Source organism: Myotis davidii, unplaced genomic scaffold (assembly GCF_000327345.1).
Source record: "Myotis davidii unplaced genomic scaffold, ASM32734v1 scaffold330, whole genome shotgun sequence".
Taxonomy (NCBI): Eukaryota; Metazoa; Chordata; class Mammalia; order Chiroptera; family Vespertilionidae; genus Myotis; species Myotis davidii.
In genome coordinates, this window is record NW_006283770.1 from 5,501,683 (window position 1) to 5,525,855 (window position 24,173).

Genomic DNA, 24,173 nt, shown 5'->3' on the forward strand with positions numbered 1-24,173 from the left:
ATAGTATCTTTATTCTAGGTCAGATAATACAGGAAGCAGACAAAATACTGGATTGTAGCTGTAATATTCTATTATTGGAAGCTTCAGTGATGTTCCTGACTTTTGTTAATATAATTGGTACCAAATGTAGACAAAACACATGTTAATTGTTGGTCTGAAATCGGCTAAAACTGCACAGCAACATCACATTTACTATGATTAATTAGTTGAACAGAGCAGCATTTTGAAAAGAATAGCAACTTTTCACTTTGCTTTGGAACGTTTGTCTTCATGGCTCAATGGTTATAAAATTGTAGTTGTCTAGGCAACTGTGCAGAGCATCTGCTATGTAAATAGTGAAGCTTCAAATGTGTGAAAGCAAGTAAAAAGTCCAATTGAGTTATGTCTATACCATGGATAAAAGTGACTGTATGGTGATTGCAGCATTCCAGTTGTCACTGTAATAATCGTTATATATGTATGAGTAGATGATGCAAAAAAAGACATTCTCATCTATACCATTATCTCTGCTACACTTTCACCTAGAAATAGCCTACTCAATGACACCACCTTACCTCTGACACTCTCCTTTCTCTAGCAAGACACTAAGTATCCCAGAGAGTCAGCTTAAATGACATTTTCTTTTCTCAGACCTTATGCTTTTTTGATATTTGAAAAAAAATTCTAACATTGGTACTATAAGTCTTAGTACATTGTTTTATACAAAGTTTAATGATATTCATTTTCCCCAGGAGGCTAAATGTTCTTTCAGATCTTTTTACTTTTGCTGCACAGCACAATGCTGGCTCGGAGCAGGTATTAACTGGCAATTTGACACAAAAGAGCAATGTTGCTTTTATAAACTCTCTAAATGTTGTATTCAATCACATAGGTATTCAATCATCCACGTATTGTTCCAAATGTAGGAAAGACTGACATAAGCCAATGTGCTACCCTGTCCAATGAGTTAGCCTATAGGTGCTTATTAGGCTGTACTGAAATTTCAAAAATTCCCAAGAGTAGATAGCACTGAGAAAAAGAAGGTACTGGTTGATTAGATCAATGAAAAAGTGTTGAATTACAATGAAATGACTCTTAAGAGATAGTGATTTGCAAATGTGGGCCAACATAGTACTTAATGTTATTAAATTATACATGAGAAACTGGCTTGTTCATATTTTGGACTGTTCTTATTTGGCACCGTTTATTATTTAAGACTATATTATAATGAATATGAAACATGACAGCAGTTAAAATACATACTTTTATGAAACTGTGCTGTAAGGACCATAAGATCAGGTAGAGCCTAAGCACATGTATCCAGACATTAAAGCCAGTACCGAATTATTATCCTTGGAATTTTGAGGAGATATGAATTGAGATGGGTCAAACATTTCAATATGTTATTACTCATTTGCTGTTATTTTTTACTACTTACTTTATTTAGAGTTATCAAAAACTATTTATAGACAGCTGTAAGAGGGGAGGGGTTTGGGGGCTGAGTGAGAAGGATGAAGGGATTACGAAAATAAATTTAAAAAAGGAAAGACTCATGGACACAGAAAACAGTATGGTGATTGCCAGAAAGAGGGTAGGTGGGTATAAAAAGTTAAAGGCGAGGATAAATTATAATGGAGGGAGATTTTACTCGGGTTGGTAAATCCATAATACAATATACAGATGGTGTATTGTAGAATTGTCTATCTGAAACCTATATAATGTTATTAACCAATGTCACCCCATGAATTCAATTTAATAAAAATAAAAGAAAAGGTAATGAACCACAATTCTGTAATTATGTTAAAAATCAGTGAATTGTACACTTTAAACAAAAATACTTTATGGTATGTAAAAAAACTATTTATAGGTAATGTTATATGAAACTAACAGTCTAGATAGTGTGGTAATAATTATTGTAAAGACAAAATACTTCTTAATTATTTTAAATAAGGACAATTTTCTAAACATTAATTATTAATGCATACTGTTAACAGTTGCCTACTAACACACAAAAAAATGTATTTTTGCTTACTCTAACCACTTCTACCTAACATTGTTGAATTATATACCTCTGTGTGAAATCCATAGCTACACCACTTCTAGAAAAAAGAAAAAAAAACCACTGGAGAATATATTCATAATCATAAAGAAGTAAAGACTTCATAAAGAAAAAGATAAACCATTAAGAATATTTTTAAAAGATAAATAATTTTAACTCTTGAAAAAGTGAAATATCTTAACCTCTCATGAAGAGTTACCACTAAGAAAATAAACAGCCAAGTCACAGTGGGAGAACATAGTCCCAAACATACATCTAGGCAAGGACTTGTCTACTCCCAATACTAAAATAGAAAACAACATGAACACAATAACAATAGAAAACAAAATGTGACCTGATACTAAAGAAAGAAAGATGTTTGAATAACCAATAAGTATATATGATTGTCTTCTCAATATCATTAGTCATCAGGAAGAACAAAGTAAAATCACATTTACCTTCATAACTAAAATAAAAATATTGATGACACCTATTGCTGGAGATTAGTCAGAGTAAGGGTGGCAAACTATAATTGATGGCCAAATCTGCCTGCTGCCTTGTTATTTTTATAAATAAAGTGTATGAGAACACAACCATACTCATTCATTTATGTATTTTTTTGTGGATGCTTTCATACTCCAATAGCATAATTTAGTAATTACAACAGAGACTGTATAGCCCACAGTGATTAAGATATTATCTAGCTAGTCCTTTATAGAAAGTTTGCTGACCCCTGATGCATTATTATCATAACTCTCATAATAATCTCATTGTTGATGGGAGAGTAAAATAGTACACTTTGAAATATATTTCATAATTTCTCAAAAAACTATATCCTAAAACTGAAATATGTAACAATCTCAAACACCTAACCATGGCTAGTGTAGCCTAGTGTTTAGAGTGTTGACCTGAAGGGTTGAGGGGTTGTTTCCTGGTCAAGGAGACTCATACCACAGGTTCAACCACATGGCGGGGATATGTGTGGGAGGCAACCAAAGGATGCGTCTGTTTCTTTTTTCTGTCCCACCTTCTCTCCCTCTTACTCTTTCAAAAAAAAAAAAATCAATGGAAAAAATATCCTCAGTTGAGGATTAACAAAACAAAAACCCTAGTGCTCTGTAAAAGAGAATAGACATAAATTAGAATGCATATTTCATATATTCTAGCAAAAGCAAATTCAGATACTCTGACAGAATTCACATCAATGGATGTTTTGAGCTGGTGAGGGATTTCCTTGCAAAGGGCACAAGGTAATGCTCTGGAAATGTTCTCTGTCTTATTAATGAGGGAGGTTACATAAATTGTATACTTAAAATTGGATCCTTTCAGTTCATGTCTTTATATCTAAAAAAAAAAAAAAATACTCAGATGACTATTCTAGCCAGATTGGGAATAATGCTTTCTAATGGGATGTCTGAATGCCTACTTTAAAATCTATTCCTAAAAGAGGGAGAAAAATTTAGATGGACAAATAATAATCTGCACCACAATAATAAGTGATTTCTGTCAAAGAGAGTCATAGGCTGATATGGAAGAGGAACACCTGGGAAATTCAAGTTATTGGTAATTACCCAATTATTGGGATAAGTGATGGGTTTATGGGAGTTTGCTAGAAAGTACATTAAAGAGATTATAATAATAATTTATGAAACAGCTAAAACCAGTATAAATTAAACAAAGATTAATAGATTACATAAAATAAATATGACCATAGCATATTAAAATTCTTAAACTCCCAAATTTTAAAATAAGTGAAAATGTAACAATATGCTATTTCTTAAATTATGTATTTTCAACACTTGAGATTGCTAATGCCCACTAAAAAAAACAACAACAACAAAAAAAAACTCCATGAAGCGATAGGGATAAGCTGACACTTTTCATGATGAAATAGCTCTGCATTCACCAGGGACCACCCCCCACTCCCAAGAATGGGACTGAACTTGTGGGTTTATGTGAAATTATAAATAACTCCTATTACTCTGGGGTTACACTTCTCATGATCACTTCTAAACCTCTGGTTCACTCTCATCACAATTTAGCATCTGGTTTTGGCTGTTACTGTGAGCAATTAAAGCAGAGGTCTGTGACCACACTTGGGAGGAAGCAGTAAAAAGGGTAACTAGCTTCCTAGTGGGAGATGCATTTCCAGGGCCCTTGTGAGGCAGTTGCATTGAAAAGAGCAGAGGTCCATGGAAAAGTGGACCCCATGGAAAAAACTCAAGATCCCCTATCTAGGACCAGTCTGTGAAAGATGAGAGCATCCTCCTGTTAATCCAATATATACTTAGGAGGCATTGTGGGAACAAATAAGTCAATAACAAGACAAAACTCACTGTAGTAAAGCAGGATGAAAAATGGAATGCTTTTATTTGCTATGCTAACATAAACATTGCCTTGTAGTACAATTATTGAAGGCATGATTCATTTTATAAGGTTCATTTTAAAATTATAATTTAAATGCAAAAATATATAAGTGCAGCAACTGAAGCACAAACAAAATAAGTGAAAATCTTTTTGAATTAACTTCCTGTTTTATGAGGAGAAATGGCAAAAAAAAAAGTATGCATCAAATGCCATGAAATGGGAAACAATTTTCAATGAATACGGAATGACATTATATTTTGCATCAAGGCCAATTTGTTTGTTTCACCACTGTCATGGGTTTGTGAACTCAGGCATCAAAAATAAAGTGTCTTGCATTTGTCCTAGATGAGGGACAAGAGCCTGCGAACCCCAGGGTGGTTGTCTGGAATCACTTAGGTCACAGAACTGTGAAATCAGTGGGGTGTCATGTCCGGAGTACGTGTTGTGACCAGCTACACTTGACTGGTTTCCTTGCTTGAGCTTTTCTGACAAATCAAAAGCTTGGATTGAATCTACCGGCAGCTGTAGTCAGCTTTCTGAAAATACCTTGAAGGCATTCCCCTCCATACCCCACAAGAAAACTTCTATGAAAACTGACCTTTGTTTGCTGACTCATTCATCAAATATTTATTGAGCATCTATTTGGGAGTAATATATCGTAAAATAGTTCAAATTTGTTGCTTTTTAAAAATACATATTTGTATTGCTTTCATAGAGGTAGAGAGAGGATGAGAGAGATAGAAACATCAATGATGAGAGAGAATTACTGATCAGCTGCCACCTGCATACCCTGCACTGGGGACCAAGCCCTAAACCCTATGCTTGTACTCTGACCAGAAATCAAATTGTGACCTCTGGTTCATAGGTCAATGCTCAACCACTGAGCCATTCCAGCACTGCTAATTGTTGCTTTCTTTAAAAATAACTGTTGAGAAGCTGCACAGACAGTAAGCTGATTTTACTAGAATATGAATGGTGAATAAATGACTGGCAGGCTTCAATTCCTTGTACTCACACCCAGGGCAAAAACCTCGAATATAGCAAACACTCTCTTCTTTCCTGATGTGCTGCTATAGCCTGTCACTTACTAGCCATCTAGCCAAGTTGGCATGAGGGAAGAAGAGAAAAACTTCCATCTCCTCATAGTAATTATTTTGTGTGTGTGTGTGTGTGTGTGTGTGTGTGTGTGTGTGTGTGTGTGTGTGTGTTTTAAGCATAAATGGAAAGAATGTCAGAGATAGTGATTCCAATTTTTTTTAATAGAGGTTTGGAGATGTTCTGGAAACCAGAAAACAAAACTAGCTCAACAAATCCCCTGACTTTGGGAACTACCTTTTGGGCTGTTTCAGCAGGCACAGTAGTCGATTACAGTTAAGACACCTACCACTTTTTTAAGCCAAACAATAGGAAGGTGGTATCCGTGTATATAAATGCCCATGTGTCCATCCACGTGCCACTTCCAGAGAGAGATCTTTTCTGATCACCTTACACAAAACAGCACTCTCCACCCAGCCCCCCTGCTTTATTTTTCTTCATAGTGATTCTCCCTACTATGCATTCATTCCCTTATTGTATCGCCTGAGTTTTCCTCTACAATGTGAGGGAAGATTTTTTTTTAAATATTTTTCACCATTATATCCCCAGACCACTAGAGTCATACCTGGCAATGATTCGAGGCTCAATAAACATTTCTTACCTAAAACATATTGTGAGCTGTATGACATGTCCCCATTTTGTTGATAATGAAGCACATTCAAAACTTGACTTCCTTAAGGTACACACGTAATACAATCATTTACCTTTGCTTCTTCTATCTTGGCACCTCCAAAGCTTAGTGTTGTTTTGTACTTACTTGTTGGTTGCTTTTACTCCTGCAAATAGTATTGGTAGGAACCTCAGCCGGGGAAAGTTCAACAAAACTTGAGATTTGAAAATGCTGTCAAATATAAGCAGAAACAGGAAAAAGTTCAGTGGTGTTGCCTTGAAAAGAAGACTGCCATTTTTATGGTCAGCCAGAATATGAATGACATAGGTAAACAACCTATGAGTTGTCCTTGTTCATTTACTTTATAAGAAAGCTTATTAGCTCAGGATTGTTCTAAAACAGAATTTTGGATGCTTTATCTAATGGCAATCTGCTGAGCGCAAGTCACACAATAATACCAAACCATGTGAGTTTATGGTTTAATTACACAGCACCTGCCATCCGTGCAACCCTTTTCATTGCCGCTGTAATTCATTTCCTTTTAAGAGAGATAAGTAAAAATAGATAAGCCTTCTAATTTTCCACTACCCTCTCCTGGCTCTCCAATTTTTTCACCTTTTTTTTTTCCTCCTTTATGATAACTATGGGTGTTATTTAAAAGGAAGTTCTCAGGTGTTAATATTAGGTCAGCTGCTTTCTGTGCAAATGAAAGGTTGGTGGAGAAATGCCAGGAGGTATATTTAGTATCTATGTAGAATGAAAAAATATTCTTATAGATAAGCAGTATGTGTGAGAATGCTATTTTTCTTGCCAGTCGACTAGTATGTATTTTAAAATGTGTGGACATGGGCTGACTTTTAAATTTCTGGTACCATCATAACTTTCAAGGATTCTGTTAGAAGCAGGTAGTTAATGAAAGTTTTCTTAGAGGATATTTCAAAGCAGTGGCCTTCAGACAAGCTGATGCAGCACAGAAAGAGAGTTCACATGTGTGATAGAAATGGATATGGATTTGAGTTAGGAAAAGGCCAATAGTTAAAGAAAGCAGAAAATGAAGTATGTCACAGGGCTGCAAGTGGTGTCTCTACAGGGAAAAAGCTGAGGGACTCAAAAAAGCAAGGATGGCTAAAATTAATTTTTTGCTACTAGTATATGTCTTCTATTGACTAAATTTTTGATATTACCTTCTACCTAGTTCACAAATTTGGAATGAAAAAGAGACATGTTTAAGAAGCAAATTCAAACTATCAAGACTGTACTAAACAAGAGAAATTAGAGGAAAATATATACCCCTCCAAAATTTCCCATCTATTATAAACTTTGTTACAGTTCTACAATATGTAAGCAAAAAAGCCTTACATATAATAGTATCAAAAAATCAAAAAGTAGGTGAGCCAAACAGTCTGGAGGAATTGGGGACATCGGATAAGTGAGTTCTGATAAACACTCAGGATAGAATCTTCTCCTTAAATGGGTTTCTCTCTGTCCTGTCATACTCATTCTGAATTATTGGATTTCTGAATCTGTGCACAATTTGTGCAGCTGGATTCTTTGATGAGTAGTTTGCATTTAACCTAGCAGACAACACAGCACCTCTGATGACCTTTGAGATGAAAGGATTCACATATGATAGACCTGCATTCAGGTTTCCAGACTTTTTAAGGTAAAGCAGAAAATGTCTTTCTAAATATTTGGATTTTAGAAAACCATGTAAATTAATAAGTGAGACATTTGAGAGATTGATTGTCCCTCCCCCTTCCCCCCACACACATTTTGTACTGGAATAGAAAGACATACCACTATACTTTTCACATGATAAAAACACCATTCTCTATTGAATGGGATAATAGAATCACAGAGAGCCAACCACTCCTTTAGTTTGGAGAATATATATTTTCCTGGACTGTTTGCCCCATGCCAGGGAATTTCTGGTGTAGTTAGGGCAGTGGTGGGGAGAAATGGGAAAGTTCTCCCAATATTGGGACTGAAGGTGGCTGATTTCATCTTTCTGTGATGACGCTCTGTAAAGGGACAGAGACCGAGAAACAGAGAAAGAGAGACCAAGAATAAAAAAGGAAGAAAAGGAAAAACATTAAAAAATGTTAAAAATATTTTTATTGATTTCAGAGAAGAAGGGAAGGGAGAGAGAGAGATAGAAACATCAATGATGGGAGATCATCATTGATGAGCTGTCTCCTGTACAACCTGCCTACACTGGGGACCGAGCCCTCAACCGGGGCACGTGCCCTGATCAGGAATCGAACCACAGCCTAGTGGTACACAGGTCGATGCTCAACCACTGAGCCAGGCCAGGGGGCAGGATAAACATTTTAAAATAAATTTCTACTTTGAGGGAATTATTGTTTGAGAAAATTAATGAGATGTTTACTAATGCCCTTCTTTAAAAACTCTATTAATATGCACTGATGTCGACAGGCTTGAATACTATTTCTCAATATCTGGATTTTAAAAGACAACAAAATTTTCCCCCTGTGAACCCAGTAATTGATTCACACATGACCTGCCATTAACTTCAGTCCTCTTTCCAGATCAGAGTTTTAAGGTAGCGGAAAATTGCCTACAGTGAACCTTGATTAACTGGTTTCTTAGCATAACAGGGATTAAATCATATTGGAAACCATCTTGTTTCTTGTGACTGGCAACCTGCTACTGAGAAGTCTCTTCTTTTTAATAACAAACATTGTCCTCTGTGGACTGTAGTTCAACTGCTCAAGCTATAAAATACCACTTCCAACCCGTAGTCCCACAGCCCAGGCGTTTGCCTTTGGTTTTCATTCCCCATGACAATGACGGCTTCTCTGTTTGGGTAGCCCTGATAGTGCAAACCACCACCCAACTTCAGCTTCTTTCTCAAAAACTATTTTTGATGAAAGGCATCTAAGATTTCTTATGTTCATGATGAAATTTTTTTTAAAATATATTTTTATTGACTTCAGAGAGGAAGTGAGAGAGCAAGATAGAAACATCAATGGTGAGAGAGAATCATTGATCGGCTGCCTCCTGCATGCCCCACAACCCAGGCATATGCCCTGACTAGGAATTGAGCCATGACTTCCTGGTTCATAGTTCAAAGCTCAACCACTGAGCAATAATAGCCAGGCAATGATGAAATTTTGTCAGATATATATTCTTATCTATATCTACAGGGGAAAATACAACCAACTAGAACATTAATAGACACGTGTGGTCCTTCCATTTGGAAATAAAAAAGTTGGATGCATATTTCTCAGTTTAACTCACTGACTTTTTCAAAATGATGTGTACCATTATTCTCTAAACACATAACCACACACACACACACACACACACACACACACACACACACACACACCACATACATACAAAAAATACATGTATATTTTTTAAAGTACTCCATAGGATTACTAATACTCCAAAAAACATATGTATCTACATAGGTTACATTTACGTCATGCTATTGCAAGCATATTCTAACAATTTGATTCGATATCAAAACAGCCATTTCCAGGGTAATATAGTAATAGATAAAGATGGAAACATAATTTTACTTATAGAAATTATATGAGTCTGGGAGTGATAGGGAGATAATACAATTTCTCCTGCCATAGGAGTTCCCAGGGACAGCCATAAGATGACAAGGTGACTTTAAATGTAATTTAATACCACCAACATTTTTGAAAATGAACACTATTCCCAATGTTGGGGGTTTCTTTCTGAGAAAGACTGAGAAACTCATACAAGAGTCAGATCTGGTGGAAATTTGAAGGAAAAAAAGAGGGAAGGTATACTAAACCGCTCTACAGAAACATCTAAACCTATTACTTGGGAACAATAGCTCTAAATCATGAAGTAGCAGCGCCTTTTGATAACAGTGGGAGTATGGAACAGGGCAGTAATTTTAACTTAAAATGCCAGCAGTATATAATGCGAATGCCAACTACTGCAGCAGTGCTCATGGAAACCTTTCACTTCAAATTTATAGCACCACCCGCTGCAAAATATGTGAGCATAACTTCATAAGATGCTGTTTTCACTTGCTCACACCACCCTCACTTCTTAACCCTTTTCTTCCCCTTTCTGACTCTTCTCTTCTTGACACATGGTCATTCTTTCTCTCACATGGTTAAGTGAAACATAATTTTATTATAGATTGTATAAAATGTTTCTTAAGTTTTATAATTTTATTTGATTATATTAAGAAAACTTTCAGCCGAAACCGGTTTGGCTCAGTGGATAGAGCGTCGGCCTGTGGACTGAAAGGTCCCAGGTTCGATTCCGGTCAAGGGCATGTACCTGGGTTGCGGGCACATCCCCAGTAGGAGGTGTGCAGGAGGCAGCTGATCGATGTCTCTCTCTCATCGATGTGTCTAACTTCCTATCTCTCTCCCTTCCTCTCTGTAAAAAATCAATAAAATATATTAAAAAAAAAAAAAGAAAACTTTCAGGATTGTTTTCAAATTTGGAAATATTTATATTACGTTTATTTCATATATGACTTATAAATTATCCCAAAAGGAAGTCTGGTTATGTGTCTCAAACCTTGTCTTTACTATATATATTTTTTTTACAGATGTAAAAATTTTATTTTTGGTAAATAGTAATTAAGTCCCAATTCAAAAAAATAATTTCCTAAGTAGAAATCAAAGCAAGACACTCAACGCATCAGAAAAATTCAGACAATTCTCTAAGAGAATTCAGGACTTAAACCAACATAAAAATAGTCAACTTAGTTATACGTATCTGGATAGGTACCTAGTCTGAGTAAGGTCTCTTTAGATCATTAGGGTCTTGTTTCTGGTTTTAAGATTAGGTAAACAACACCACGATGATAGTTGTCTCAAAATGAACAGGTAAAATGAATAGGTTACAGAAAATAATTAGAATCTCTACTTATATTTTAATCAAAAGGATCAGAAAAAGCAGTATTTACTGTCACTTAACTATTAATGTTATTTCATACTGCTATCCCCACTCAGTCTATATTCAGATATGTAATTCAGATAATTTCCTATTATTCACTTATTTCCAGTGCTAAGCACTATGGACTATGTTCACTTTACAGCAAGACCTTTGGCCCTACACCCTCACATCGGTTTGCCAAGTGAGTGCAGGTCAAGGGTAAGTCCCAGAGCCATTTCTACACCAACACAACTAAGAAAAATGTATCTATACACAGATATGACTGCAGACCCATTACATATCACTAAATGGGAACTAAAAACATTTTTCATGGACTTTTCCATCAGCTGATTACAAAATTGCTCATTGTTGTCCCATGGCCTCTTGATATAAGCAGGATAAGATATATATAGTAAGTTAGAGTGGGAAGGGCAGTGATATTAACTGATTTTTCTAAAAATATTTTCCGTTTGTAATTTTTCAAAAATATGTAAATCTGTGAACACATAATAAACATATTTCCCAGCGCCTGTGTCTTTGAAGGTTATGCTTAATCTCTTCCACTGCAAGCCCTATGTCTTTTAGCTTTTAATTCTGTGGGGGAAAAAATATTTTTCCTTCCACCCTTTTAGGTTCTTGGTTAAGAACCTTCCATAATAAAAGAAAGATTTACAAGAGAAAAACAGAGAGAAGTTTAATAACGTGTACACCTCTTCTGTATACAGGACATACCCAGGGGAAACAGCAACTTCTTGTAATGGCCCAAGCTGTCGCCTTGAACATCAGCTAAAGAGAAAAGATGTTTGGGGTGCGGGGGAGAGCCAGTTATGAGAGGTTATCAGGAAAACTACAGTAAAAAAAGACATGGTTTTATACAGATTTCCCCATTGATAAGAGTTTCTAGAGATGTAGTCATCTTCCCATTCCTGGCATTATTGTAGGCAGCTAGATAATGATGGAGGAAGAAGCAAAGGGAATCAGACATTGTTGCGCCTAATGGGCTGAGGAGCTAAATCAGACACTGAGCCTGTTTGCTTCACAAGAGGCTACAGTTTCACACACTCCAGGGGACCCAGCATTCCCCACCAAAGATGAACACCCCTCCCTTCCCGGATTGTTGGGGGGTACTGGAGGAGGGTGGGGTAAGCATATGCAGAATAGACGTCAAAATGGCACAGGGGAAGGTGCTTGACCATAGAGGCCTGTCAGTCTAGCATGGGAAATAACAGATTGGCTGTGAGTCAGGCCAAGTGCAAGCCTGTGAAAGCTTGGGAAGTTTATTGGTTATTTTGAACAAGCTCCTGGTCTTTCCCAAGCCTGAGACAAACCAAATAAGAGCTCCCTCTCTCTATCCCACGAACACAAGCAACCATGCAGACCTAGCAGCCGTGTGGGCCCACAGCTGACCACACAGACTCCAACGGTATAAGCAGGACCTGTGACATGAAGCAAAAACTCTGGACATTGGACTTTGGTTGGCCTTTATGAAGACAAGCCTGGACTTTCCTCATGGTGGGATAGACAGATATGAAACATGGGAGACCCAGGAGGGGCAGCCTTCTATTTCCATCCAAAAAAACTCCACACTCCAGAATATCCCGTGTGAGGGTCTGTGAAATGCTTCTCTCGTGATCCCGTGGAAGAACACGATTTCCACCAGCAACACTGATACCCTGACAAATGAAGGTTTATAAATGTAAATTTATCTTATAAAAGGGTAACATCTACTCTATTTTCAGAGCTTCTCCTGTGTCTGCTGTTTCTTAAAAAATAACCAACCTCAAATAATCAATGTGCCAAAGAGGCATATTTTGGGGTGGTATATTTTGCTCCCCTTCAATCGGTATTAAAGCTTTATGGTTGTTATAGACTCAGACAGACACCCTGTAGACCTATACTGGCCAGTCCTGATCCCTAAAGCCAGACTGGAGGTTTAGCATGGGCTCTATGAGGAGAGTCTTTGTCCTGCCCATAGCAGCATCCCTAGTACCTGTTGATGCCTGGTGTTATTGATCAGTACACCAGAAACTTGTGAACAACTGAATGAATGGTTTCTATCTCAATTTTAGTTCAAAAGCACCTGACTCTCTGAAATTTATTTAAATACACTTCTAAATTGAATCCTTCTAAAAGAACACCTGTAACTAAATGATTTTTCACCTAACACATACTGGATTGACAAGAGAGACATTCTTATGAGGTCTTTCCATCCTCAACATAATCATGGGCAACCTGTAAAGTAAAACTTATTTGTCGGTAAAGATGAATGTTAATATTAAAAATATATACATTTAGAATAGATCAGTGAATTCTGTTGAGTATAACAATACCAAAGAATCAGGGTTGTCAAAAAAAAAAAAAAAGGAAAAGGCATCAAAAAGCCTATCTTGTCTCTCTCTCAAGTCACTTTTAGGTGTTTGAAGCTATGAGATTACACTTCTTGATATGTCAAAAAATCTGGAAGATAGGTTCTTCTCTACTTTAAATGCTGAAGAACAGTAAGGCTGAGTAAACTTTAATGATTTGCTCAAGTTCTCAGTGTGTAATAATTAATAAAACAGAACTTTACTAAGGACTCTGGTTTCTAAATCTGGTTTCATAATCATGCTTCCTGCCATAAAAGAAACCATACAGATGGTGTGACAAGCAAACTCTTCTATGTCTTCAAGTCTGTTAAATATATTTTTTCTTAGGCAACTAATAAAATTAATTCTAGCTGGATTTGCCCCTTCTGACCATGTGCTTTATTTTTTATAAGGGCATCCTCTTCATTGGGAAGCCCCCAAATATAAATTTTGGGGAAGATATGATCAATAAAAACACATGTTTACGTTACTTCAAGCCTTGTGGACTTATAAACTGCATACTGAGATAAATAAGACATTTCATTTGGAGATAATAAATACAGGTATCAAGAGAGAGAGAGATTTCAAATAGAGAGGCGTGAGGAGAGCTTAAAAGCACAACGGATGGAAGACTGAGGAAAAAAGAAAGCACAGGGGACTGATAAAAAGAGGCTAGAGAACTTTGGTAATAATCGCTGATCATTAGGGGAGATTATCCTAAACATAACAACAAATGTAACATATGGACATAAAATTACAGTCTCAAAAAGAGTTTTCTTTCAAACTATTTGAATAAACAGCTGTAGGGAGGAAGAAGGCATGCATTCCCCAAGAGTAAGTGAATGACCTGCATAAAATAAAGATCACACCAGCATGAGTGATCAAAGAGGCAGGTGGAGCCCAGGAATACAAAGGATGGAGCAGAGCTAGAGCTTGGCTCACATGGGCAGCGTCTGCTGACTTCACACTCACAGGCTTTTGCTAAATTTAAATATTTATCTCGTGCTTGGTTTAATTACATTTAAATTACAGACATACAAATAAACACACACATCGATTTTAGGAACAAAGAGAGGCAGCATTTTATTGATTAAGAACTGACCTTACCAGCTAGTTACTATGACTCTTCAGGCAAAATTCAATGAAGGCAAGAGCAGGGTATGTATCCTGTGCATAAACTGTAACCACCTTGCATTTCCTCCACCCTCTACAAAGCATTGGTGGGTGAGCTCTGTAACCTTTCACCAGCAGCCTGACAGCCCCCGAAGAGCATGTTAGGATAAGTTAGGCCAATGAACACTGGGTGGGCAAATTCCTCTCCTACGGCATGGTATTTGTGTTATATGCATTTCATGGAATGCTGCTGCAAATTGTTTTAGGAAATAGGCAAGGTATACATTATAGGCTCCCTATGATAGCTTTATTCTCAGTATGTGATATTTGGTTTCAGCTCTATATATCTAAATTTCTAAAATCAGGATGGGAATAGTACAGAGAACAGTGAACATCAAATACTAACTTATTGTAAATGATATAAAAAGTTAAATGAGAACCTTCTTTAATTTATTGCAACATGAAAGCTCCTCCTCTCACTGTCCGTTGTTTCCGCTAGACCTCCCAACTTCTGTTACTCCATGGAGAACCTACTTCCCACCTCCAACTTACGCTACTCCATGGGTCTGCCATCCTCACCTCCACCTTCTGTGACTCCATGGGTCTCCCACTTCCCATCTCCAAGTAGGAATAAATTAAGCACAGACTTTCTCCTACTATATAAACAGAGTTTGTGAAGAAAACCTTGGGGTATTTGTCTGCTTTTGCTTCTTTCCTATACCTTGTTTGATCAGTGAGCAGGTGGATCACAATTGCCTACCAGGCCATATAGCAATTGATGTTCTCATGCCAGAGCTAAAGGCTTGAAGGAGAACTTATTTCCATTTGTTATAAAAATATTTACATAAAGGCCCTATCTTCACTCTTGACAGCCCTGTCACAACATCAGTAAAATATATTGTATTTAGTCATTAGGAAATAATAGATATAAGCCTAGGGAACCATAAATGAAATTCATTGTTAGCAAAAATCTGTAGTAGGCCATATCTTGCGCATTATTATTTTTTTACAAAATACTTAGTCCAGTCTTATGTTCAGAAATATCTGAGGGTATATCCGACTTTTTTGACTTTTTAAATTAAGGTTAAATTTACATCTCTGTATTAACCCCAATGTTTCTATGCAATACAAATTTACTAAAACCTAATATGCTCAGACATTATGTTAGGCATTAGAAATGCAGAGCCGAGCAAGGCAGACTCTTTAATTTGAATAAATAGTTGGCAACTGATAACTGAAGAGACAGAAGGAAATATAAACAGAAATTCACCAGAAATAATTACAGCCAGAATGCAATACAAGGTGAGATTATGGTCAGAAAAGAGGGGACAAATGAATTCTGCTTGGGAGAGAAACAAGGAAGTTTCTTGGGAAAGGAGTATTGTAGAACAAGGGCAATTTTCTCCATGACAGTGGAAGTGCTCTAGGTAAGAAAGGTGGAGGGGGGCATTCCAGTCAGAGAGATCACCATAGCAGAGATGTGGAGGTGGGAAAGTTGATAGAAAATTTAGGGAATGATGGTAATTTGGTACCTTAAAATAAAAGGTTATTCAACAGGAGTGTGGCAAATCAAAGTTTGTTAAGGTGGACTAGGACAATTTGTAAAAAGGCGAATATACCAACCTTAGCATTGCAATATTTCTCTCATCCTGTTCTAAATTCTTTGTAAAATTCCTTCTAATATAAAACATCATTTTTCTTTTTAATATTTACTTTTTAATTGTCCAAGGCATCCCATTAGATGATGAACTTTATGAAACTTTGTTTCTTTCATTCATCGAGGTATTCCAAGTCTAGAGACTAGGACATAGTAAATACTCAGCAATATTTGTGGAATGACTGAATCAAATGGGTGTCATTTATTTTTATTTTTTTGGTGGTCTGCACTTACTAAGGCTCTAACCTTGCCTACCTCTGGGAGGCACCATCCATGATATAATCCATGGGAAAAGCACCCAATCATTGGAGTTGTACAGAGCACAGCTGTTAGGGTTTTAGGAGATGCTCTGTAACTAAGCTGCAAGCTCTGTGAGACTTGGAAGATGTGCCTGTTTTGTTCTCCACTGTATCCTCAGACTTAGAACTAGTTCTGAAATATAATAGACACTTGTTAAACTATTATTTAGTAATGAATGCTTGAATGAATGAATGAATGAATGAATACAAAATGGCATTGCAAAATAGTAAAAGAATGTAATTTCTCTAAGGTTTATGTGAGAGTACCTGACTTGGGAAGAGTGAAACAGATTCTAGAAAAGTCACCTATTTTCAGTCAAATAACAGTCAAGATCAGTATAGCAAAAAAAATGCAAGTTTATGATTCAGTTGAAAGAGTGAAAAGCAAGAAGATCTACCTAGAAATTTAATATTCTTTTTTCTTTCATTAACTGAAAGTGTACTTTATCAACTCTAACAATCATAAGTGAAGGAGAAAAGAAAAGGGCATATAAAATTTATAAAATGCTTATCTCTGAGCACAGATGGAAAACAAAAAAAGAGAGATTCCTTGAGCAAATACCATAAGAAATGGAATGAAATAAATGTTCATTCTATGCTGGCTCTTTGATACAGTCTAGTGCAAGCATGTCAAACTCACAGCCGGCGGGCCACATGCCTCGTTTAGTGTTTACCAAGGAAGGTTGTGAGTAAGCTCTTTGGTTTCATCTCTCAACAGTAATAAATAAACACAGAGAAATCTTAGGTATGCCAAAGCAACAGTTCTAGAGAGGGAAAGGGATATACCTTTCCCTTTCCATCACAACCTCTGCAGTGCAAACTCTGATGTACATGCATGGTGTAGGAGTACATATGCACACTATAACAAACTATTTAAATGTAATGCCTGAGTTTTGAATAAGAAGGGGATTTTAAATTTCTGTTCATGCTTATTCATGAGGAGGTTGCACATCAATGAGCAGATTGCAATCAGGGAAGGGGAGTAACAGGCAAGGGCTGCACATTTCTGTTGCTGAAACAAATGAGATGCGGGAAAAGAACTGTGGCTTCCAGCTTCTCTCTCTGCTCCACTGGAAGGCCATGGCTGGTGATGCTCCATCGCAGACTCGGCCCAACACCACATTTGTTTTCAGTCGTAAAACTGTTTGGAGTCTGGACATGGGCCAGGTAGCCAGCCTCTTTTCAAACTGGTGTTGGGTCCATTATCTTTCCACAGCAAATGGCTCTTGAAATGGCAAGCATCTCCCTTACAAGAAAATTCCCAACGTTCCTGCAGTACACAGAATGGCTTCCCCCAGAATGCCCACGCCCTAATGCCTGGAACCTGCGAATATGTAATATCATAAGGCAAAAGGAACTTTGCAGATATAATTAAGGTTAAGGACCTTAAAATATAGACATTATTCTGGATTAGCCTAGTGAGACTAAAATAATCCCATGGGGCTTTAAAAGCAAAACTTTTTTCAAATGAGGTCAAAATTGAGTTTCCTTTGCTATTTTTTTCAACGTTACCTCTTGAAAACATATAGTATTGAGGTTCTCCTATTTCTGTTTAGAATACACAGATCTACTCAAGAACATTGCTAATTTTCCTCAAGAAAGAGTAATAGGGAATGCTGTTTGAAATCTTCTGTTCTGTTTGAATATTTTTATTTGCTTTTTACTAAATAAATTCAAAGGCAGCCTATCAGAAGAGATAATGAAATCTTGATGGAATATCCTTTTTTATGTTAGCAAATGAAACACTGGTTGCCTCTAAAAAGACGCAGCTCCTTTTTATATGCAGTTGCCTTGTTCATTAGTAACTGGGGGTGGGGGTGGGGAGCTTGGAGGATCACACTTGAGAAGGTTTCGGTACAGAAGGTTTGGATCTAAAGATTGGCTCTATTCTTTATACCTGTATGGAATTGAGTCAGTGATTTAAGTTTTCTGATACTATTTTTTCTCTAAAATTGGGGTAATGATACCAAACTCAAAGTTTACAACTGAAGTTAAAGAATGTACCTATAGCCCTTAACTGGCATTTAACACTCAACAAGCATTCAATAAACTCCAGCATCATATATAAATAAATAAATTATATATACACTTTCTTGAGGCCCGGTGCATGAATTTGTGCACCAGTGGGGTCCCTCAGCCTGGCTTGAGGGACTGGGCCAAAACCGGTTCTCCAACATCCCCTGAGGGGTCCTGGATTGTGAGAGGGAGCAGGCCAGGCCGAGGGACCCCCACTCCTCCCTAGTGCATGACTGGGGCCAGAGAGGGACATGGGAGGTTGGCCAGCTGGGGAGGTTCCACGGAAGGACTCCAGGGCATGTCCAGCCAGTTTCACTCAGTCCTGATTGGCTGGACCCCAGCAGCAAGCTAACCTACTGGTAAGAGCATCTGCCCCCTGGTGGTCAGTGCATGTCATAGTGACTGGTCGACTGGTCAACTGTCTGTCCTCTGGTGGTCATTGAGTGGTTGAGCCACCTTAGAATATCATTAACATATTACACTTTGATTGGTTGAATGGATGACTGGACACAGACACACACACACACACAGAGGTATGGGCAAAAGTAGATTTAGAGTTGTTTATATGAAAACTACTAGAATAATTAATAAGCAATAATATACAAGGTTAAACTGTATTTTGTGCACTCACAACTGTAGACCTACTTTTGCCCACCCCTGTATAGTTTCTTACTTGATTGTGTAGACAGCATATATATGTAGATATATATACACATACATACTTGTAGATAACTTTCTGTATATATTATAATTTAGAGCTTTTTCGATGGTTACCTAGTAGCTTTCCAAAGCATTTCAGATCTCTTCAACTCAAAGAGTAAAGAAAATAACAGGTGATGAATTCAGAGTAAGTATATTAAGTCAAAAAATAAACTAGTCATTTTTGTAAGTATAAAATAATCACTTGCAATTATAGAGTTTAACGTAGTATATCAGAATACAGTTGGGGAGGATTATAGAGTAGACAAAGGATATGTACTTGTTCTGAAGGATGGACAAGATCCAGATACACAACAGGTGGAGAGAAAAAGTCTTTCCAGGGGTCAATAATATGCCGTAAAAACATTTGGAATTAAATATGCCAAATGCATCTTGCTTGGTGTCACCTAAGACAAAGACAAACGTTCCACCCTTATTGCTCATCTAATATATTCACATTCCATAAAAGAAAATGACTGGATATTTATCAGTAGTCACTTTAATTACTTTTATCCAGTCTGGGTCACATGTAAGCAGCTCCCTGGGTACTTGACAGGACAGTATAAAGTCAGAGAATTCTTGTTCTTATGAATAATCTTTTTATTCCCTGGGCAGTCATTTTATGAAAGAAGGCTCACAGCAGTATGGTACTCAATTCCATTCAAGTTGTCCGCCACAATTATCCAGGTGTAAGGTGCACTCGAGCATGAATAGGGCTCTTGTGCCTCCAACAGATTTATGCATAGGGATCTACGTGGTGCATAACTTAAATCCCATGATGGCAATGATGACAAGTCTCAGCTTCGGGTCTGCTGCCTACATCTAATGAGGAAATCTGTCGTACGAGGAAACGTTCCCATGCTGAGAATGTGCTGTGAGAGTGTGATAGACTTTGCAGTCAAAACTTCTAGTGTGAAACAGCTTTCTTGCCTGTTTAAGTCCCAGGCACTTTATGCTTTGGTTTCCTTGTATATAAAATACAGATATACGGATGATATCAAGTTACACGAGCTCATAGTGGGCCATAAGATAATATTCATAAATATTCTTTACAAGTGGTAAAGCAAGGCAACATACACGTTTGGTTTGGTAAACAGATAATAAGTGGTTCCTATGTACCAATGTTATGTCCAAACCTGGAGATACACAAGAGAAAAAAACTCATGGTCTCTGCACTCAGAATTCTTATAATCTAGACAAGAATTCAGTAACAGATAATTTCAATGTCATAGGGGAAGGACCACTGTAAAAAGGGACACTTGGCTGCACAACGAGTAAGTGGTAGACCCGGGAAATAGCTTCTGATCCACTTAGGTTCAGAGCTCCATGTGAACCACTGTACTGCTCTGCAGCCATACAGATGCTAACAGCATGCTAGGACACCAGTTGATGTAGAATTGCCAATCTTGCCATTAGGAAGACTATAGAGTATATTTACTGCAAAATAAAAAAGCCCTAACCAGTTTTGCTCAGTGGATAGAGCGCCGGCCTGTGGTCTGAAGGTTCCCAGGTTCAATTCTGGTCAAGGGCATGTACCTTGGTTGCAGGCACATCCCCAGTAGGGGGTGTGCAGGAGGCAGCTGATTGATGCTTCTCTCTCATCGATGTTTCTAACTCTCTATCCCTCTCCCTTCCTCTCTGTAAAAAAAATCAATAAAAATCTATTTTTAAAATAAATAAATAAATCTCTTATATAAAGAAAAAGTGGGTCGGGGGATGCAGATAGAGGAAAGAGAACTGAGAAAGCTGGAAATAGGAAAGTGTGTTCTGGAAATATCAATGATTTCAGAGACTGGAATGTGTATCCTATTGCTGCTGTAACACATAGTGTCTCAAAACAACACAGTTTTACTGACTCACAATTCTGTGGACCAAAGTCAGGGTACAGCATGGCCCAATAGGATCCACTGCTCAGGCTCTCACATGCCAAATCAAGGTGTCAACAGCGTTGTATACTTTCTGGAGGCTTTGAGGACAGCTCTACCTCCAAGCTCATTCAGGTTGTTGGTCAAGTTCAGTTTCTTTGTGTTGTAGGACTGAGGTCCCTGTTTCCTCTCTGGTTGTCAGCCAGGCAAGTGTCTTTGCTTCTAGAAGTCTTCATTCTTTCTCATGCTTTGCACTTGCCCTCCTTCCCCTTCTGTTCTCCCCCTGTAGCAATAGTGAATCAAGTCCTCTCACACATCGAATCTATTCAACTTTTCCTTTGTCCACATATCTCTACTTCCAGCCAGAGAAAATGCCATGTTTTTTAGTGGCTCGGGATTAGGTTGGGCCCACCTGAATGATCCATGATACTCTCCCTATATTACAGCCTTTAAATTTAAATATATTTGTCAATTCCTCTTTGTTAGGTAGCATAACATGTTCAGAGGTCCTAGGCATTAGGGCATGGGCACATTTGAGGGCCTAATCTGCCCACGCATGGGGAGTCTGGTGTGTAAGAATTGTAGGGGGTGCTTATGGGAGGCCATACAGGAACTAGATCAAACGTTGATGAGAAACCTCTGAGGAGTTTTAGAGGAGAGTGGAGCAGGGTCAGCTTTCGTCCTAGAAAATAAAACATAATACCTGCAAATAAAAATGACAGGAGACTACAAACTAAGGACAGAGGGTTCAGTTAAAAAAGCATTATAAAGGTTAAAGGAAAATAAAATTCTTCAGTAATCCTGCAGTGGTGTAGGTGGCTGATTTTGCTTCGGGATCTCTCATGAGGTTGCAGTCAAGACATTAACAGGCCTGTGCCATCAAAAGGCTTAACTGGGCCTGGAAAATCAACTTGCAAGGTGACTCATTCATTGATTGTCCCTTGCCACATGACTAGGGTCTAGTCATAGAGTAGATTACAACTCAGTTGACTCCCATCTTGCTGGCTGACTACCACCCACTTCATGAAACTATTGAGAGTTAAAAGTTACTTAAAACTGTACCTGGAACATGGCAAATGTTCTGAAAACGTCATCTTTTATTATTTCTGGGTTGGTTTTTTTTGTGCAGGTTTTTTTTGTTTTGTTTTGTTTTGGTTTGGTTTTTTTTTTTTGGCTGTAATATCATATGAACAAATTACTAAGTAAGCCCAAAGGAGGGAAATAATGATTCCGATGGCTGAAATAAAAGAAGAAATAATAAGTCATTGACATTTGAGTTAGTGCTTGAGCCTCATAAAGAAAGAAGAAAAATTCCATCTAATGGGAACAAGATAGACAACAACATTTGCTTTCAAAAGGATGAAGGGTAGCCCTAGCCTGTTTGGCTCAGTGGATAGAGCATCGGCCTGTAGACTAAAGGGTCCCAGGTTCGATTCTGGTCAAGGGCATGTACCTTGGTTGTGATCCAAACAGCTGATCGATGTTTCTCTTTCATCGATGTTTCTAACTCTCTATCCCTCCCCCTTCCTCTCTGTAAAAAAAATCAATCAATATATATATATATTTTTTAAAAAGGATGAAGGGTAGAATGCATTTTTTTTTCAATTCTAGAAGTTCACAGGATATACTGTGGATGTAGTCGGGGAAAAAGTTGAAAACAAAAACCAGTAAGATAAATTGAGATTAGATTTTAAAGGGTCACAGTAAGGCATCCTCAGAAAACACATAGTGATTTATTTTATTGAATAAGTAAATATAACTCAAGTGCAGAACATGTATTTGTATGTAGAAGGAGGGAGAGAGTTGTTAGCTGAAGACAGGACAAAGTCTTTAGGTTTCTATGTCAAACTACATAATAAGGAGCCACTGATGATTTATTGCAAATAGTTATACAACATGAAATTTATTTTATCAATAAAATCTTTAAATATTGCCCTAAAATTTATTTTGAGTTTCTCCTGGAATTAATATGCTTGAATATTGTGGCATTGCTCTATTCTCACAAATAAAATTATTTATTGCCTTGGGGATATTTATTGAAAATAAGAAATTAACATAGTATACAACCTGCATAGTCATTTTGCTAACGTGATTATATAATGTACAAGGCAACAAACAAGATTTGTTTAAAGTATCTCTTGCTTAGTATCTAATTCGAAACACTAGGTTGGGCTTGTCTGGATGGGATAAGACATGGTTTAGAGCCCTGAAAAGTCAGCAAACCCTCCACAGAGTTTACCTGCTCATATTTTTTCTGTAATAGAATAAATATATGTTCAATTACTCTTGTAAATGAAGAATTGATTGAGTTGACAAATATCACAATTCCCTTGATAGTAATCCTATAATATGTCACACTGTCTTTTAAATTACTTTGGTACTTCTGACACAGAATTATTGTTCACTTTACTTGTTTTCTTATTAATATAGCCCCATAAACTCAGATGTGAAAATGGAATCTTACTGATAATGCCTCTGTATTGCACAATTGTGGCTGCTATAAAGAATTTAAATACAGCCGAAACCGGTTTGGCTCAGTGGATAGAGCGTCGGCCTGCGGACTCAAGGGTCCCGGGTTCGATTCCAGTCAAGGGCATGTACATGGGTTACGGGCACATCCCCAGTGGGAAATGTGCAGGAGGCAGCTGATCGATGTTTCTCTCTCATCAATGTTTCTGACTTTCTATCTCTCTCCCTTCCTCTCTGTGAAAAATCAATAATATATATATATGAATTTAAATACAAACTGGTCCCAACTCTGATTTGGGATTGAGACCTAAAGAGATACAGCATTTTATACTGCTAGAGAAATGGCTACCCAATAATTAGACCTTGGTCTTTTTTACAATGTCTTTGAAAAGATTAATATTGTACATTTTATAGGAATGAAAATTACAGGTTATAATTGAAAAGGTGTTATTTCCCTGTAGATATATTCTAAACAACAAAATCACATTAATTATAATTATGGTAAGAGACACTCTTTGTTTTATATTAAAAAGTGTAATATTTTATGTTCTGACGACAACCAACAAACTTCCCATTGAGCTAATGAAACAAAAAAATTGCATATTATAGTCTGCTAACAGGGAGTGACAGGATGTTAGTCTAGGAAAAGTAAATGCCATGAAGTGGGGTAGCAACAATTCCATCTGAAGACGCAAAAATAATTTTGAAATAAAGAAATCTAA

At 37.2% G+C, this 24,173-nt stretch overlaps 1 long non-coding RNA gene across 1 annotated transcript in view; it reads right to left on the reverse strand.

The window, feature by feature from the left end:
- Positions 1-6,149: 6,149 nt before the first annotated feature.
- The window catches only part of LOC107183707, a 171,366-nt gene continuing 153,342 nt past the window's right edge, over positions 6,150-24,173 (reverse strand). Inside the window, exon 3 of the long non-coding RNA XR_001514508.1 lies at positions 6,150-6,320. This is a non-coding gene — a long non-coding RNA (uncharacterized LOC107183707). The remainder of the gene's footprint in view (positions 6,321-24,173) is intronic.